The sequence below is a fragment of the Hibiscus syriacus genome, unplaced genomic scaffold, assembly GCF_006381635.1.
Source record: "Hibiscus syriacus cultivar Baekdansim isolate YM2019G1 unplaced genomic scaffold, ASM638163v2 tig00111678_pilon, whole genome shotgun sequence".
Lineage (NCBI taxonomy): Eukaryota > Viridiplantae > Streptophyta > Magnoliopsida > Malvales > Malvaceae > Hibiscus > Hibiscus syriacus.
In genome coordinates, this window is record NW_024063153.1 from 132,685 (window position 1) to 153,836 (window position 21,152).

Sequence of the window (21,152 nt, forward strand, 5' to 3'; positions counted from 1 at the left end):
TTATTTGGCCGTTATTTTCGTTTATATTTTTATCAGGGTTGGATTTGATATCGCCACGACTGATCAAGATGGAGTTTTTTTGTTATAATGTTGATCTTCCCTGCTTTGGACCATTGGATTGATTTGGATATGTGTTTTGTGTTTCGTGGATGGTTTTTTTCATGTCGCTTGACTCTGATTTGCGATTTGTTGGTGGTATTTCAATAACTTCATCCCCTTTTATGGTTCGTTTGTTGATACAGTCAGATTTGTTCGTATCTTTATTTTGTTCGAGCATTTTGGTTATGTATTTTTTTAACATTTCCCTTCTTTGGTCTTTGTGTGATCTAGGTGGCTAGTTTTTATGTCAATGATTATAGGAATATGTCATAATTATAATTTAGTTTACGTTTACGGTTCTGCTCGTAAATCTTCATTGTAATTCTGAATATTTTCAATTTTTAATAAAATTAGCAGCTTTCTATCAATTTTTTTGATATTATGAATGAAATAAATTGAATTAAAACTATTATTTCTATTAATAAATCTTTGTAGTACATAATTTAAATTAATTAATCAATAGATTAAATATGAGTGATTAATCCAAATATATACATATATGTAATGAGGCAGCCATTTTTTCTATTTTTTCAGAGAATGTTAATTAGTATTTTCTCCCTTTGTAGAGCGCAAGGCTCTTAATCTTGTGGTCGTGGGATAGAGTCTCACTGAGGGCAATTCATAACGGAGGTCTTCCACGGAAGCTGCTCTCAACCTGACGTTGGGGGCAGCCTACTATCCTACCTCCCCTTACCCCATTACATATGGGAATAGGATCAGCTAAAAAAAATCAAAGATTTAAGATCCTCTTCGATAAATTAACAACCATTCTTTAATTTGTTTTCTTAGAATTTCCCACCTTTTCAATTATTAATGTTTTATGATAAGGGTTGTAATAATTATAAACTCGCTCTTAATTTCATGTTTTTATTAATCTATGGTAATTATAAGATAGTATCAATTTAAAGATAATTTTTCAAACATTTGATATTAAATACTCACACATCTGACATTCTTAGTGCTTGAATTCGAAACCTAAAAAAATAACAACAATTTATTTTTTAAATATACATATCTTGGTATGAGACTATTGGATAATTACCCTATTGTGTAGGGTTTGTAGTTAGAATATCCATACATGAATGAGTGTAGAACCCTCGTACAATGGCTTCATAATTTAAGATTAGGGTTATTATTTTTTTAATGTCTTAAGTTCGAGCACGACCTTTATTTATGTATATAAACATTTATTGTTAAATGATTAGAGTCTTTTAAATAAATATTATCTTATATTTTCATGAAATTAATAAAATAAGGTGTAAACTTAAAATATAATTGACTTTTGGCTAAACAAAAAAATAAGTGTCTAAACTTTACCATGAAATACAATTTCATGCCTAAAGAGTTTTTCATTAAAAATATGTGTCTAACGTTTCAAACTTTATACTTTTAGGTGTCTATATCATAATGGATATTAAATTTGGTTGTTATATAATACGTGTCACGCATATAAAATTTTAAAAATAATTTTACCCAAAAAATAATATTATAATAAAAAAATCCCAAAATTTTATATTTTTGTCGTCAGTCCGTCACCGTCTGCCCGTGATTGTCACTGTTGACACCATCAGAAGCGTCTTGTCGCCGCGACCAAAACCCAGCCTCCCACCGTGAACTGTTTCGATCGTCTTAGAAATTTTGCGAAGGGTCACATGATTTTAAGGTTTTTTGTTTATGTTTTCCGGCGATTTCGAGAATACAACCGTCCGTACGTACGGTCACCACTATTATGTTCTTTGTCGTGCTCCGAACAAAACCTGATTAATGGTGACCATTCGCCGTCGGAGGTGGGGCGACATAAGGGAGAGGGACGACGAAGGAGAATAGGGGTTTATTTTTTTCTTTTTTTAAATAATATTGTTATTATTAAAAAATAAAAAAAATATAAAGTATGCACCTAAAAAGTATGTTAAGAACATATTTTAGCGAAAATTTATTTATACACCAAATCCTATTTCGAGGTATAATTTAGGCACGTATTTTTATATTAAGCCTTGATTTTTTATAACTATCAATCTTTATTTAATTGATAAATTTAGTTTTTTATTTACACTCATCCAATGATCATAAAAAGTATAAAATTAAAATTTTTACATTACATACAAATGGATCATAACTAGGGATGGACACGGGATTCGAACTCGACGGGTTTCGACCCAATCTGACCCTATCGGGTTGGATTTTTTTTAAATAATTGGTTTCGGATTCGGGTTTTCTAGAAATTATGCTTGGGTCAGATTGGGTTCCGGCTTAGGGTGAAAATATTCGCTCCAACCCGACCCGAAAAAAATATAATTTTACCCTATATATTTAGGATAATTACAGTAAGACCCCATCTATATATTATTTTTCAATTAAATCCCTAATTTTTATTGAATAAAAGTAATGTTTTTTATAAATATATTATTTCGGGTCATTTTGATTTGAGTTTTATCTTAAAAAGGGTGAGTCGGGTGGAGGGTATATAATTTTTGGGTCGAGTCAGATTTACCGAAAACTCAACCCATTCTCATCCCTAAATTAATAACTTTTATAAAAATTTAAGATTATTTTAATTTAATTTTTTCATCCATAATCTATTTTTTTATAGTTTCACACACAATAATGAATTAAATTAACTAATAAAAGTTTCTAACGACAGCTATATGTTTCACGAGTCACTTGGCTTGCACCTTTATTCGATTAATCACATAAACCCTTAAACCATATATATAGCTAACCAGTTCTCGATTAGGGGTCGAGACCACCACTTGTTACTTTTAATCATCGGCTCGACAATCTTTATAGCTGTCCATGCAAAAAGTTACATATGCCGGGTCAACAAAATATGTAGTAACTCATCTTTAATTTATGTGCAATTCCTTAATTACCGCTTGTTTCCAACAATGGTAGGGCTGGAATGGGCTTTAAACTCGATATTAGATCGCTTTTAGGTTCGAATCTTAAGAGTAGAACGTTGTCTTATTATTACAACGATACTTATGGTTAAAGAATATATATATACATACGTGATGATAAAATAATATATGTTTATAATGTTTCTTAATTATTGACAGTGTATATATACTCTGTAGACGCGATTGCTTAAACTCAGAATTTTAAAGAAGAATAATATCCACTCCAATCACTAGATCACTCAATAAGTTCTAAAGAATATAATTTTTTTTTAAAAATGATTATATTACTCAATATCAACGTATCATTTCCATTTAAATGATTATACTATACCAATGACTATTACGGCCTTAATAGTGAGATCTATACAGATTTTCGAGATCACTTATATATACTTATATTCGATGCTATACGGATCCAAAAATATTATGATATTGATGATGCTGTGATGTATAATTGCATTGTTGACTATTGATGTTGAGAGTACATGGCTAAACCTTTAGTTGCAGACTAGAAAAAAAATGTAAAGACTTATATTGCTTATCTTAAAGCATGTCATGCCTTGGAGTGTGAATAATGTATATCCTTAATTATTGCATATTTTATTCGCATGTTTATGTTTATGAGATTCATAATATACACATTTGATTAATGATATTTTTGTATGTAGGTTAGCGGACTTGAGTAGTTTGAGAAACACCATCATCATATAATTCCAACATCCGTTTCAACATCTGTAGGTTCTGTGTGACACACTAGATCAGGGTGGAAGGTGTTACAAAGTTAAAGATATAGTTTGAGAGAATTTGAATGTTTACTCATTTTATAATGAATAGAGAAGATATCAAGTGAATAAATAAACAAAATCGTAAAACAAAAATATACAAATTTAGGTAAAAAAGTTAAATGGAAAAAATCAAAGACAAAAGAAAACATTTAGCAAAAGGTACATTAAACCCTATGTTCCTCGTTATATATAATTTTACACACACATTTTCATTCTCTCTAAGTTTATTTTTAATCAAATGGATCATACCATAATTTTTTTTTGAAAATCTCAATTTATTTTTGTATAAATTTATGTGAAAGGGTGAACTTAATTTTTTTTAAATAAATTAATTTATAAAACTTTAAAAGAACGAAAAATATAATAAAGTAAATTAAAAATATATATGATAATTTGAAATTTTTAAAAAATAAGATAAACTACACATGTGACCACTAAACTATCGAATTTTTAACGGAGGATGTAATGTGGCAATTAAAAAACAAGGTATAACTATATGTTTGATCCTTAATATTTATAAATTCTATCAATTAAGATATAAATTATTTTAATTAAAATAAATTTAATCTCTAATTAAAATAGTAACACATGTCACTACTTGATTGGAGGATATCTTCTTAATTTTTTATTTATTTAATATATTTATTTTTATTCCAATAATGTAGTGATACATGTCACCACCTTATTATAAAGAGAGAAAACGAATGGAAGCATCGTGCGCTTGGATGGAATCGAACTTTAGATAATAGTGTAACAAGGACATGCCTACACCACTACACTAAGTCTCTCTTTTGGTTCCAAAGCACATGTTTTATATATTTATTTCATTTACTGACAGAAAAAAAGAAGAAATAAAAATGCAATTTGGGATAAAGAATTTTACCATTAAGTTCAATCACATATTTGAATATAATTTATAATTTTTTATTACTTTTAATTTTTATTAACGGAAAAATAATTCTTAACTTTTACTAGTATAAAAAATAATTTTTAATTTTTATTTATTAATTATAATTTAATATTTTATATAACTATTAAATTATAATTAATAAATACAATTAAGAATTGTTTATTCGATAAAAAAATTAAAATATAGAAAAATGTAAATTATAATTAACAAATTAAAGTCAAATTTTTTTTATTAAAAATAAATAATTTACGATTTTAATAAAAAAATATATTTGATTTTAATAAAAAACAATTCTTGACTTTTATTTATTAATTATAATTTACAGTTTTTTATATTTTAAATTTTTTAATCAAATAAATAATTCTTAATTTTATGTATTAATTATAATTTAATAGCTATATACAATATTAAATAATAATTAATAAAAATTAAAAAATATTTTTTATTAGTAAAAGTTAAGAATTATTTATTTCATTAATAAAAATTAAAAACAATAATTTTTTTATATATTATATTCAAATATGTCAGTGAACTTAATGGTTAAAGTAATTTAATCCTTTATCCTAATTTACATTTTTATTTCTTTTTTTTTCTGTCAATAAATAAAATAAATATAGAAAATATGTTGTGATTTCGAACCAACAGAGGGTGCAGTGTTTAGGCGTGTGCTTGGTATTCCATTGTCCAAGTTCGAATCCATCCAGGCGCACGGTGTTTTCATTCATTTTCTCACTTTAATAAGGTGTTGACATGTGTCACCACTTTATTGTATGAAAATAAATATATTAAATCAATAAAAATATTAAGAAAATACCCTCCAAGTAAATAGTGACATGTGTCACTATTTAATTGGAGATTAAATTTATTTTAATTAAAATAATTTATATCCAAATTGATAAAATTTATAAATATTTAGGACCAAATATTATACCAAGTTATTTAACTGCCATTTCATATTCTCCGTTAAAGGTTAACGATCAGTGGTAATAATTTGATTGAAACGTTTAAATAATTGGATGATCTAATTGAATAAATTGAAATATCGATGGTCAAAATAATTTTTACCATAGTTTAATGGTCACTCATATAGTTTAACCTTAAAAATATTGTGTCTCGCACCCTAAACATTTAATTCCCAGTAAAGCTGCCGCTTGAGACAGACAACTACTTTGGATCTATATAGGACTGCGAGGCAGTGCTTTTATGAACGAAGAACAAAGTGTGGCAATGGCAGCATGCATCAATAATGGATGGATTGAGTGGTGAGCATGGTCGTACTTTTTAGAATTTTAATTTATTTTTTCTATTAATATCTAATTTTGTATACTTGAAATTTTATAATCTCGCATCCTATAAAATTTTTAAGATTAAAATATATTATTGACCTTTCAATTATTTAGTTCATTTACTTTTATTATTGATCTTTTGATTTTGTCAATCAGATCACCAAACTATTTAATTATTGTCAATTAAATCACTTGTCGTTAACTGCTGACAGAAGTGATGATATGGTAGTTAATAAAATTGACATAATTTTATATTTAATCCTCAATAGTTATATATTCTATCAATTTGATATTAATTTTAATTTATTTTATTAAATTTAATCATTGATTAAATAATTATGTAGTTAATTAATAAAATTAAAAGATCGATGATAAAAATAAAATGACTAAATAATTGATTGGTCAATAGTATAATTTACCTAATTTTTAATATAACTTAAGAATTAAATTTTCGCGTCCGTCTCCGTATCAATGGCTTGAAAACTAAATCCCCTCATCATTTTTGGCAGTTTCCCGAGAAATATATAAACAGAAAATCCAACAAACATAAAATCTTTTTATAAATCGACATATCCCTTGAAGCTCACATGTCGGCAGTCATGGCGGACATAAATGTAGTGAAAGAAGCAGTGTTCTTATTAGGGGAAATAGACGTGATGGTGAAAGCAATGGAACACTGACGACGGCCTAAAATCAGCCACGTCAATAGAACAATAATTATGGGCAAAATTGAGTCACGAGGGACTCCCTCGCTCTACTCAATATGCTTAAGAGAAAATAATTTAAGTGATCGAAAATATTTTATAATATACGATTTTAATTAATTTATTTTAATTTATGAAAATAACCAACAAATTCGCATCACAAGTCCCAAAATCGAAACGTGATTTTTTAAATTCACAACGCGAATATATAAATCGCAACGATAATATGTAAATTAAAACGTGATTTTCAAATTCCCAACGTTAATTACCGATATAGGTAAACAGTACTATCGCAACGCGATTTTCAAATTCGTAACGAGATTTTTAAATTCGCAACGCTAATTATCGATATAGGTAAACAGTACTATCGCAACGCAATTTTTAAATTTGCAACGCTAATTACCGATATAGGTAAACAATACAATCGCAACGAGATTTTCAAATTCGCAACGCTAATTACCGATATAGGTAAACAGTACTATCGCAACGCGATTTTCAAATTCGCAACGTTAATTACCGATATAGGTAAACAATACTATTGCAACGCGATTTTCAAATTCGCAACGATAATTACCGATATAGGTAAACACAACTATCGCAACACGAATTTCGCAAATGGAATTCGCCAATTTCCCAACTTAATTATCGACATAGGTAAACAGTACTATCGCAACGCGATTTTCAAATTCGCAACACGAATTACTAATATAGGTAAACAGTACTATCGCAACGCGATTTTGGAAACTGTGTTGCGATTTACATATTCGCGTTGCGTATTTGGAAATTATGTTGCGAAATTAGAGTTCACGTTACGAATTTATTGGTCATTTTCGTAAATTCAAAAAAAATTAATTAAAATCATATATTATAAGACATTTTCGATCACTGAAATTATTTTCTCACTACTTAATTGCACCTTCGGTTTTTACCTACAAAATGAGATATTGACAGTGACGCAAGAAGGAGAAGAAGAAAAAGAAATGACAAATAAGGTGACCACATCGTTAATTTTCTACCTACACATATATTTGTTGCACACATCCGTATACATGGACGGTGTCTGGATTGAATTCTAAGAAGATAAATTGTTTAATTTTAAAATAAATTTATGTAAACGTAGTTGTTCGAATTTGAGATATTTGAAGAGAACAATATTCATTATTACCACTTAGGTTACTCAATGAATTTTATTGTATAAGTATTTTTTTATTAGTCTTGAGTGATTATGAGAAAATATTGTTTTAAAGACTCTCAATTATTAAAAAAAGAACACTGAAGCACTCTTACAGACGTTGTATATGAATTAAAAACTTCTAAAGATATTAATCAACTTTTAATCACTGAATTCATTTTATTTGTACTATATAAATATTTTTTTAAATGCATGCATTCGTATTAAAAATATACCCATAACCCAATTACCCTAATCTGGATTCACATAAAAAGCACATGGAGAGTATTATTCATGCGTTTGCTCCGCCGGCGGCCTTACGAGGTTTGCTTTGAAATCTGACGTTATAGGTACACGTTGACACTTGGAAAAACCATTAGTATTGTTATGAAAGCCAACAATAACGTGTGATGTCCGGTAGCTCTCCCTTATATTAAATTGTTCATTTATCAATTTTTAAGTAAAATACAAAATGGTCCCCGCCTATATATATATATATCATTGTTTTGTTGAGTCTCTTGATTAAATTATAAAATTATTCTCCGATTAAAGTACATTGTTTTGTTAAAACTCCTAATTATTTATATATTTTAAACTTATCTATTTTCGTTAAAAAAATTACGACAAGATGACTAAACCTTTATCTGTTAATTAGGATATGATAAAATCTGATCTCATAATCTCAAACGACTATATATCCTAATTCATGTCGGCAAGCTCTCTCACGCGTAACAAAAGTGGTGGCATCGAAGGATGCTTTCGTGAATTTGCCTAAAACCACCACCACAGAGAAACTTTAAATGTATCGAAAAGAAAGACCACATGTTAGGTGATTCAATCTCTTTCGTAATAATAATATGAAACAGGTAGAAATGATATTTATCATATATATGGTTATAATCTACTTACACAGAATAAAATTTAAAAGTTTTACATGTTTTTCAGAATGCTGGATTAAATAAGTTTAACGGCTGTGATTTAAACTTTAAATTAAGGATAATCCACTTCATTTTTTGTAAAAATCTTATCATTTCCTATTGTTAATCTCATTCATCCATTTTTATCCATTCAACGATCCAAAAAACGTGTAAAACTAAGTTTTACACTTAGTCAACGGATCTTGCCTTATTTATACATATACATATTGGATCCAATTACACATTGTACAACTTTCTTAGTTTTATACATGTTAAGGATTGTGGATGAATAAAAATAATGGATGAGATTAACAGTAGAAAATGAGAAGATATTCACTTGAAAAAAACCCCATCTATTTTCACTTGTCTAACGGTTTTAAATCTATGTAAAACTAAGAAAGTTTTACATTGTGTAAGTGGATACTAACCCCCCTCTATATATATATATATGTTAGAATCCACTTATACAATGTAAAAATCTTTAGTTTTACACAGATTTGGGACCGTCAGATGAGTGAAAATAGATGGCTGAGATTGAGTCTTTATTTTTTTCCCAGTAAATATCTTCGCATTTCTTACTTTTAATCTCAACCATATGTTTCCACTCATCTAATGCTCTTAAATTTGTGTAAAACTAAAGAGTTTTACTTTATGTAAGAGGATTATGCATATATATATATATATATATATATATATTGAAGTTACAACTTTCAACTATATCAGGAGTTACAATCAGCATACAGCAGAATCAATAAAAAAAACCAAATGTATAAAGGGGATGATTCAAGTTAAATATTTTGTATGCAAAAATCCATTAAAAAAGAAAAGATGAAATCTCACCCCTTCGTCCGTTGGTGTTTGGGCAAAGCTAGCTTTAAGCAATTGTCCTGCAAAATAACATTTATCAGCAAAAATTATTCTTCCCAGAGTCATAACAGATTCTTATGTTTAACCAAACAACGAAGTTGAATTTTTCTTAACCATTTATTTACCGACAAAGATACCCTATGCATACCTTGAGATCAACAGAGGTTCTATACGAATAGGATGCAAAGGTAAGCTTTTTAATCTCAGACCATCGACCAGCTCCATACATAGACACACCCTCAACTAGCTTCATAACCTCAGAAAGAGTCCAAGCTCGGTTATGTTTCCTTCTAATTCCCCCTTTAGCAGTTGACACAATAACAACACTATCATCTGAAGTATCTCTCGATGATCTACATATTTTAACTCCATATTCTGCCCTATATCAGCTGATGACTTCTCTTTATTTGATTCAACTACAAACTGAACTTAGAAACATAATATTTAAAAATAGAGTTCAGATTCAATCAAGTAAAGAAAGGAACAAGGTGTAACATGGTTCATGTTATAGCTATCACTTTCTTTTTAACCTGTTGAGGAGTTTGCTTGGGAGTAGATTTGGCTTCCAAAACTTTGTTCATACTCTCATTTCCCTTCTGAGAGCCATGGACATCAAGACCCCTCTTTATAAACATAGTTGTCATGCCCATGCCACTGGGATGGAATTTCTGTAGAATGCAGTTCGGGTAGCATCAATACCACAACATTTACCATCAACGAAAGACAAGTAACACATGTAATGGATTCCAATAGGTGAACATCATTTCAATAAAAGATGTATCCAAATTGTTATCTACCAAGTTGAAAATGCTCAGGTTAGAAAAGAATACTGATGAATATAGTAACAAACAAACTAGAGCTGCAAGGCACATGCAAACTTCCTAGAAGATCATGAAAGCTAGCAGGGAATATATGTTCTTTTCAAAAGAAAATATCAAATTAAGAGACCTGGATACTTAAAGCCAAGATCATATTGCTGAGATAGAAGACTGGTATATCTTTTTCACATACCAAAAGTGCAGTAACATTCTTCCTCGGTCGGCTTCTTCGTACCCAATAAACACATGGAACCTGAATCCCAAATCCACCAAGAGAATCCAACCTCGTGATAATCGTTCTCCCTCTGACGACAAATTTCTAGCATGCCTAGCATGAGAATTTGAAGGCAAGGGTCTAATCCCAATGTTTTTAGGTGAAACAATTAACCTGCCACTGTTTCCACGGTGGGGGAACTTGTTGGTGACTTGCCAGTTAAGCCTTCCGACATGGAGGAATGTGCTGAGGAAGCAGGAAGAAGCGTGGACTCATCGAAGGAGAAGATATCCGAGCGGTGTTATGAGGAAGAAGATAGTCTATTATGTTGTATGGGGAACATAACTAGGGGCAACAACTTATCAGGTGAGGATGAGGAGTAAAGGAACATAGGGGAGGAATTAATTATGGGACTGAGGAATATTGTTGCTGATCAGGAGATGGTACAAACAAAATTTGAGGAAGTAGTGGAACACGAGGAAGTGCTGGACCACGCGGAGAGAGAGACAGAAAATGACAGAAGGATTAGTTGTGAGACTGCACATGCTTATGAGGGAATGAAGGATTATTTAATAGATTTCCCCATGTTGGATGGTCAGGTAGAGTCAAAGGTGGGGAGGATGTAATTAATGTGGGACATTCAAATAATTGTGAATTCAAAAGATCCAAGGGTGAGGCCAGGCAGAAACGTAGAGCAAAGAATGGGAGAAACAATAATTACAGCTCCATACAAATATTTCAAGATAATTATTCGGCTCCCCAATGGACATCTAGAGACTGCCGCAACAAGATTAATCAGAGTAAGGTGAATAGAGAGGAAGATTTGTCTGATCTTGAAGGATCACGAGTGTTTCTGATTTTGGAACATTATAGTTGTGGAATGATTGAAAGAAACAATTTGTAGTGAATAGTTTTCAGGGACTCGATTATGATTTTTGAGTTTGGAGTTGGAGGTTCAGATGGTCTCTGGTGTCAAGTTGAGTATTTAGTGGTTGATTGGCGGATAATTTTTTTTCGGAGTTTGTTTTGGTCGATTTTTATCGTGTGCAAGCTTATGGCTGTAGTGTTTGAATTTGGTTTATATGGTTTGTGTCAGCTGTTTTATTTGGCTTCTTTAGAGTTGTATTGTGTTTTATTTTGGGCCATACTTTGGCTTTTTGTCTGGTTATTCTTTTAGAGCTGTTGGTAGATGTGTATTTGGCAGCAAGGTATGGGCAGGGAATGGGTTTGCTCGGCTGTTGTTTTGTGTGCTCGTGGAGCAGCAGGGCATGGGTGATGGGGAATCCAGCTGCAAGTGGGATGGAACAAAATGGTATGGGCATCAGCCACCTTCAAGTGGGTGGCATGAGAACTAGCATGGGCAAGATTAAAAAATGTTCACTGGATGTTGTTTGGTGTGTTAAGGGTTGTTATTGTAATGGGATTATTTGGTTTAAACTTTATGTAATCTTTTATTATTAATGAATTTTGAGGAACTCTTTTCCTTCTTCCACTGATTAAGGAACACCGATTGGTGTTCCGTTAATTATGAGGGGGTTTTAATGAGGCATCCACTTCCTATAAAAAAAATTAACCTGCCACTGTATTCTTTGGACTCTGCTTCAAAAAGTTCTTCAATATACCGCTTTGTTGGCTTCCGGACCCTTTTTGCAGCTCTCTGTTCTGCAGCAAGATCTTCATTTGCAAAATTATTTTCCACAACATTATTTCCTGATCTCGCCGCTGAAATAGTTTGATGCTCATCAATTTGACTACTAAGGCTATCGAGCAAGTCCCCATTGTATTCAACTGCAACTGTTGAGTATACTTTCCTGGTAGCAAGATTCACATTGTTAGTAGAACTATCTTCCTTATCATTTTCACCAATTTATTGTCTTTAATTACAAAAGTTGTAGCTGAAACATCACAAGAATTAGTCAATCCCATGGCAATCCTTTTAAGCCACAACTTGTCCTTAACAGCAGTGTCTCGCCCAAATGTTGCCTTAAAAACTTCATGAAGTTCTTTAATTGATAAATTATCCAAGAATATTTCACCCTTCAACTTGGAAAAATAAGGTTGTGAACTGATACAACCAGAAGAAGTTGATGATCCAATTTGTATTGACCCATCTAGAGGCTTTAAGCACACCCAAACACTCCCAGGTTGAGTAACGTGATCATCACTCGAGCATTGTGCCCTGGAAGGAACAATTTCCTATAAATGAATTTAAGAGTGGAGCTTCTCAGGAATAAATTATGCTTTTCAGAGAAGTGGCAATCTACATTCATATAAGCAGAAGCATGATCAGGAGGTAGACACGCTAAACAGATCCTGCCTTAATGTTTTACTCTGTGCAACATTTTTCCAAAGTATCATATAAAATATTAAGGCCAAGAGGGATACAAGACAATTAATAGTTCAATTAATGCTAAAACAATTGACTTCATATCAATCACGTGCTTAATGTGTAGTAGATATCATCCCTCCTAAAAGACATGTTAGAATATGCAGTAGTTTTCACTTTTAACAACTAGATAATTATCTTTTCAAGATCTAAGTTCATCAAATTCCAAAAGGATAAGAATTCAGCCCTCCTCAAGCATCAAAACCCATGAGTAGATTATTAACATAAACTCCCTCAAACTGAAAAATAAGCCTTCAAGAAAAAATTAGAGAGGATTAAGCCCTAAGCAATGCTTTACATGCAAATATGATAAGCAAACATTAATCCACTGAATTAAAGTTAAGAAGTAAAGCGCAATGAGAATTATGAGTACCTTAAGTTGTGTGTTTAATTTTTCAGTATCAGCCTCTGTGTTCTCAGATTGTGACAAACCTGGCAAATATTAATCATTCAGAAGATTAAAGTATCTAAAAAAATATGACAAAAGTAACATGCAACTGTTCATCTTGTGAGAATAAATCTGACACAGCAAAACTCGACACAAAGCCAACAATCTGAACTAACTTAAAAAGAAGATTGTTACTTTTTATTAATTAATTTACAGCCTTTATAAGAAGAACTAAGTACAAATAAGGAAATAATCCCTAAAATTCAGTAACTTCCTAAGAATTAGAGACTAAGATTTGATCTTACTATTCAAGGTCACTCCTAGGACTAAGGTAAGTATTATGTCCTTAATTTGAGGGATTCTAACACTCCCCCTCAAGTTGGAGTGTAGATATTTATCAAACCCATCTTGCCAATAAGCTCCTCGAATACGTTTTTGCTCAAGCTTTTAGTTAGCAAGTCTACAACTTGTTGTTTGGTAGGTACGTAGGTGATGCACACTTCTCTTGAGTTAATTTTTTCCTTGATGAAGTGGCGATCTATTTCTACATGTTTGGTGCGATTGTGGTGAACTGGGTTATGAGATATGCTGACAACTGCTTGGTTGTCATAATACATCTTTATAGGTCTAGTGTAGAGTACTTTTAGTTCTCCCATTAATCATTGTATCCAAATTCCTTCGCATATGCCATGGGATAGTGCTCGATACTCTACCTTTGTGATATTGCGTGCTACAACAGACTGCTTTTTGCTTCTCCACGTCACAAGATTTCCCCACACATAACTACAATACTGCTTGTAGAACGTCTGTCATTAACAGACCCTGCCCAGTCTTCATCAGTGTAAATTTCCACACTTCGATTGTCAGTTTTCTTGAAGTGTAGGCCTTTACCAAGGGTCCCCTTTAGATACTTTAAAATTCTGTAAGCAACTTCCAGGTGCTTCTCTCTTGAGGCATGCATGTACTGGCTGATAACACTCACACTAAAGGTTATGTCTGGACGGGTGTGAGATATATGAGTCTTCCTACTAGTTGTTGATATCTCCCCCTGTCGACTTTTTCTCCATCTCTATCAGTTCCCAATTTAAGATTAAATTCCATAGGAGTTTTGGCTGGTTTACACCTGTTGAGTTAATCGATCGATGAAATAGACCAAGAGGGGGGTGAATTGGCAATTAAAAATTTGGTGGAAGCTTTTGTAGAAAATTGAAAGTAATTTGCACAGTGATTTATAGTGGTTCGACTTTCTCAACCAAAGTCTACGTCCACTACCTTAGCTATCCATGCTAAGGATTTTCCAACAAATTCACTAATTTGCTCTTTCTTTTGAGGACAAAGAGTAACCTTACAACTCCCTCAAGAATTATACCCCAATTCTTGAGCACACTCTCTTCCAAAGATAAATACACAAATTTTGCAAACTTACAAGAAAAACCTCACAAGGTAAAATATTTGCACAATTCTAGAACAAGATAAGAACACTCCAAGATGATTACAAATGAGCACAAATTGTGTTCTTGAAAGCAAAAAGAATATTGAAAGGAAAATTGGCTTGAATTGCACAAACTTGGTGTTTGATGCTTTCTCTCTTGTTTCTCTATGATTTCTTTTTGATCAAAGGCTTCAGAACTTGCTTAAATACTCCTTCAATTGATTCTGAACGTTGGGGATGATTAGTGGAGTCAATGGAGCCGTTTAAGTGTGAAAACAATTATTAAAACAGCTTAGAGCATGGGGGTATCGGTGCCCCTTCATAGGGTATCGATACCCCTTCATAAGGTATCGATACCTGTAGTGTAAAATTCAAATATTTCTACCGTTATATGCCTTAGGGTATCAGTACCATCTGAGGGGTATCGATACCTATGAGGGGTATCAGTACCATTCGAGCATTCTGTTATTTCTCGGAACCAAAATGTTTACAGGGGTATCAGTACCCTATAGGGGGTATCGGTACCATACTAAATAATTTTTATTTTTGGATCGAATATGGCTCGAAATACTTTGTAAAAATTGTTTCAAAAATATTTTAAGATTGAAACTTAATTTTACACTTGTGTAAGGATTGAAATAGACTTTTGAAAAACTTGGAGTAATAATTTTCACATTCGAATAATTTAATCGAATATATAATTCAATATAAAATCTTAAAATTAATTAACACTTAATTTGTTATATCGAAACATCAACAATCTCCCCCTTTTTGATATAACAAAACATTTTTAGTAAATTTTAAGATTTTCTAATTTGAAAATAATTTTGGAAATCAAGTTTGAAAAATTTGAAAATTACTTCAACTTACTCTAACATTTCTCCCCCATTTTGTTAAATAAAAAAGATGACTCAAAAAGGTTTAGAAAACAAGATTTTGCCAATTGATTAAATAAAGCTTAAGTTGCTAAGATAAAAATCAAGAGAAAGATTAGCCATTAGTTCCATAATCAATATTCATAAACAAATGTGCAATGAAAATTGGTCATAATGCAACTAATATGTAAATAATGCAAAAAATAATAAACATTAAGCTTAAAATGAATGTTAAAACCAAACCAAATATATATATAATAAGTTCAAAAAACCAAACATAAATCCAAGCAAACTCAAAGTAAAACAATCCAAACAAATTCAATCATCCATCAATCCAAAAACATTCAAAATGTTTTAACAGTGAAAGTTCTAAGTTGATCCAAAACAAAAACCAAGCAAGGTCTACTCGTCCATAAAGGATCAGGAAGAGGAGGAAATCGTGCTTGCATCTCAAGAGTAAGACATCCATACGTCCAAGCATTTCTCTTTGAAACTCCATTTGACGAGCTTCCAAAGTATCTAAGCGACGATTCACCGCTTCGTTATTTGCAGTTAAATGGGAATCAATAGAAGCAAAACGTAGATCAAATGTCTCCAAAAACGAACGGAAATATGGAGGCACTTGATCCTCTTGTGGTGTTGGTTCTTCAGGCTGCTTCGGCTCGTCACCAGCTTCGTCAATATCTTGCATTAGTTGTTGAAGCTCTGGATCGTCGTCCGCTCCCGGTGGAGCTCGTGAAGAACTAGCTCCCGGAGTTTTTGCAGAGGATCGAACCCATTCACCAGTTTCCTTATCCTTTATCCATCCCGATCTCGTTAAGGAAAGAATATTAATTTGGTTTTTGAGAGGTATGACTACATCAAGTTGTACCCTAAGCTCGGCTTTTTAAAACAAATTACTCAGTAGATAACCGTAAACTAGACTTGGACAAGTTTTCTTATTAGGAACGAGATTCACAGTGTTAACGAGAACCGAAAAGATGATATGAGGAAGGTTAATTTTCATATTATTCTGGATACAATGTATCCACAACAAATCTAAGGCTCTAAGAGTTGAGTATTTTCCTCCGGATGGTCTAAACCACCAAGAGATCATAAGATGAAGAAATCGATCGTGATGATCTAAGATACTCACACTCGATCTAACCTTGTAACGAGAACCTACAATTTATTTTTCATCGTATAAACCATTATCATCTAAGCCAAAAGCATTAGCTATATACAGAGAATCAATGTGAATAAATTGACCTAGAAGATAGGATTGGATCCCTATGGTTGCGGTTTGTTCTCGATTTTGAACGCAAACGGTATTGGAATAGAAAATTCGAACGAGTTGTTGGTAAACAATTGGTTCGAGTTGACAGAGTTTATCAAATTTCCAATCTAATAGGGTAGGTAGATATCTACCATAGCTTGAAGGGACAGGATGCGTTCTTCGCAAATTTTGTATGACTCAAAGTAATGAGAATGCCTATAGTAGAGATCTTGCCTACGTCCAGGTTCATTAAAGCACGAATTACCTATAGTCATAAGGAAATCAGGAATTTGAGGAGGAATTGGAGGGTTTGGATTTGGAGGTGGGTTTTGAGGTCGATTAGAACGACTAGAGGATGACCTAGGGCATTTGTTAGACATGACTTAGGAAATCGGAATAAATGGATAACCTGCAATTTTGAAAACACATGTATGCAAATATATCAATCCCAAAACTCAAATGAGTCCTCAATATTTCAAAGGTTCTCTAAAGCAATCCTAATGGGCAAAGTTTTGGAAAACTATTTTGAAAATAATGTTTGAGAATTATAATACGTATGATTTTCATGAAAACAACATAATTGAATCAAAAACATCAATTAAACCCATGATTTTCGAAAATAAAAAAAATATTTCGAAATTTTGAAATTTTTATTTTTGAAAAATATTGTGTTTTTGATGAAATTAGTTGTAGAATCTAGTTTAGAAATAACATGTGATCAATGCCCGATAATTATTTCAACCTAGAACTAATTCAAACTAGTCCTAAGTTCAAAATTTGATAAAATAGAAGTTTTTGAAAAATACCTTAAAAATTTTGGATTGAGTGAAATTTGATGTTGTTTGCATAGATTAATGATTGAAGCAGGATTGGGAGTGATATGTAACCGAATTTCGACTAAAATTTGATGTTTTGAAGCAATGTAGTGATGGAGAGAGAGAGAGCACGGTGGCAACTAGAGAAGAGAGAGTTTGAGAGAATGAGGTTTTTGGGTTGTTTAAAAACAGACCCCGTGGAGGGTATCAGTACCATCAGGGGGTATCGATACCCATTCAAGGATGGTATCGATACCTATTGAAGGGGTATCGATACATATTCAAAGGGGGTATCGATACCAATCTAAGGGGTATCGATACTCTATGCACAAAAATGTTAAAAATCCGTTTTAAACACTCAAAATGCTAAATTAGTTAGTTATAGTGGTATTGACAACTCATATATTGAAAATTAATCATGTTCAATCAATCAAATTAATCCTTTAGCTACATTTGAACATAAATTTAATTTTCACCAAATAACATAAACTCCCCCTAATTAATAGCAAAGAATACAATAAAAAATTATTATTATAAGAATTTTTCATTTATTCTTAAAAGTGCTAAAATTATTTTAAACACTAAGTGAAGATAGGTCAGTTAAACATAATTCTCTCCTAAGTGTCCAAAATCTTCCTTTGTCTAAAGGTTTTGTAAAGATATCCGCTAATTGGTGCAAAGTATCAACAAATTCTAGAACTACATCTTCCTTAGCGACATGGTCTCTAATGAAGTGATGTCTTATTTCAATGTGCTTAGTTTAGAGTATTGGATGGGATTTTTAGTGAGACAAATAGCACTAGTATTGTCACACTTGATAGGAATGGTACCTACTTCAATTCCATAATCAAAAAGTTGTTGTTTCATCCATAAAACTTGTGCACAACAACTACCAACTGAAATGTATTATGCTTCAGTGGTAGATAATGCAACACAATTTTGTTTCTTTGAAAACCAAGAAATCAACATATTTCCAATGAATTGGCAAGTACCAGAGGTGCTTTTCCTATCTAATTTGCATCCTCCATAATCCTCATTAGAAAATACATGCAGCTAAAGCTAGAGTCTCTAGGATACCAAAGTCCTAAACTAGGAGTGTCCTTAAGGTATCTAAAGATTCTCTTAACAGCTAGTAAATGTGATTCCTTAGGGCATGATTTAAATCTAGCACATAAGTAAACGCTAAACATAATGTCCAGTCTACTTGAAGTTAGATAAATAAAAGAGCCAATCATTGGCCTATATAATTTAACATCTACACATTTACCTCTTCATCTATGTCAAGCTTTGTTGATGAGCTCATTGGAGTGTCATGAGGTTTCCCATTTTCCAGTCCAAACTTCTTGAGCATATCTTTGACATACTTAGCTTGATTGATGAAGATGCCATCTTTTCTTTGCTTGATTTGGAGTCCCAAGAAAAATGAGAGCTCCCCCATCATGCTTATCTCAAATTCACTTTGCATTAGCTTAGAAAATTCTTGGCAAAGAACATCATTAGTATAACCAAATATTATATCATCAACATAAATTTTAACTACTAATAAATCTTTACATTTATGCTTTAAAAACAATGTAGTGTCAACCTTCCCTTTTGAAAAACATTTTTCAATTAAAAAGTTTGACAATCTTTCATACCAAGCTCTAGGAGCTTGTTTTAAACCATAAAGCGCTTTTGTCAATTTAAGAACATGATTTGAGAATTTTAAATCTTCAAAACCAGAGGTTGTTCCACATACACTTTTTCGTTTATAAAACCATTTAAAAATGTACTTTTAACATCCATTTGATATAATTTAAATTCATGAAAACATGCAAATGCTAATAACATTCTAATTGCTTCCATCCTAGCTACATGAGCATATGTTTCATCATAGTCTATACCCTCTTCTTGAGTATACCCTTGAGCAACAAGTCTAGCCTTGTTTCTCACTATATTACCACTCTCATCAAGCTTATTCCTAAATACCCATCTAGTACCTACATTAGATTTATTACTAGGCCTTTCAACTAATGTCCATGCTTTACTTCTCTCAAATTGATTTAACTCTTCTTACATAGCCATAATCCAATGTTCATCATTTAATGCTTCTTTAATATTCTTAGGCTATATGCATGAGATAAATGCAACATAATTATAAATATTTCTAAGAGAAGATCGAGTTGTTACCCCTTTGAATGGATCACCTATAATCTCACCATCCTTTACATAGTTGTACTCTCTTGGGTAAGATACTACCCTTTCTTCAATGGTTGGATTATTGAGAGGATCATGAGTTTCCTCATTTTTCTTTTCTTCTTTTGATGATGGTTCTCCAATGTCATTTGTATTTATAATGCCTACATCATCATTCACACAAGAATCCTTCCTTGGAAGGAGATTATCATCGAAAACAACATGTATAGACTCTTCTACAATTAAAGTTCTTTTATTAAATACTCGATAAGCTTTAGAATTTAAGGAATAACCTAGAAAAATTCCTTCATCACTTTTAGCATCAAATTTGCCAAGATTGTATTTACCGTTGTTTAAAACAAAACATTTACATCCAAAAGGATGAAAATAGCTAATGTTAGGCTTTTTATTTTAAAAAAGTTCATATGGAGTTTTCTTCAAAATAGGCCTAATCATTACTCGATTAATAACATAACAAGCGGTATTTGTGGCTTTCGCCCAAAAATATTTTGGCAAATTATTTTCACAAAGCATGGTTCTAGCCATTTCTTCTAAAGTTCGATTTTTCCTCTCAACAACTCCATTTTATTGAGGGGTTCTAGGTGCTGAAAAATTATGGCTAATACCATTAGAATTACAAAACTCAGTAAATCCAAGATTTTCAAATTCAGTTCCATGATCACTCCTAACACTAGTTATAGAGTAACTTTTTTTTGTTTGGATTACTTTTGAAAACTTGATAAATTTTTCTAATACTTCATCTTTAGTACTTAAGAATAGAACCCAAGTATATCTAGAATAGTCATCTACCAAGACAAATACATATTGTTTTCTACCCAAGCTAGTAGTTCTAGATGGCCCAAAAAGATCTAAATGGATCAATTGTAATATTATACTAGTGGATACGTCATTAATGGATTTAAAAGAAATTCACTTTTGTTTTCCTTTAGCACAAGCATCATATATTTTATCATTATCAAATTTTAGTTTAGGCAACCCTCGAACTAAATATCCTTGAATAAGCCATTGCAACACACTCATACTAGCATGTCCTAGTCTCCTATGCCATAACCAACTATCATGCTCATCCTTAGCAACTAGGCATAAATTAGTCATATTTATGGAATCTAAATGCACCATGTAAATGTTTCCTATTCT

The 21,152-nt window shown here is 31.7% G+C and overlaps 2 pseudogenes; both read right to left on the reverse strand.

Annotated features, from left to right (window-relative positions):
* Window positions 1-515: 515 nt before the first annotated feature.
* Window positions 516-21,152, reverse strand: part of LOC120167471 — a 28,342-nt pseudogene continuing 7,705 nt past the window's right edge.
* Window positions 9,483-14,403, reverse strand: LOC120167437 (annotated as a pseudogene).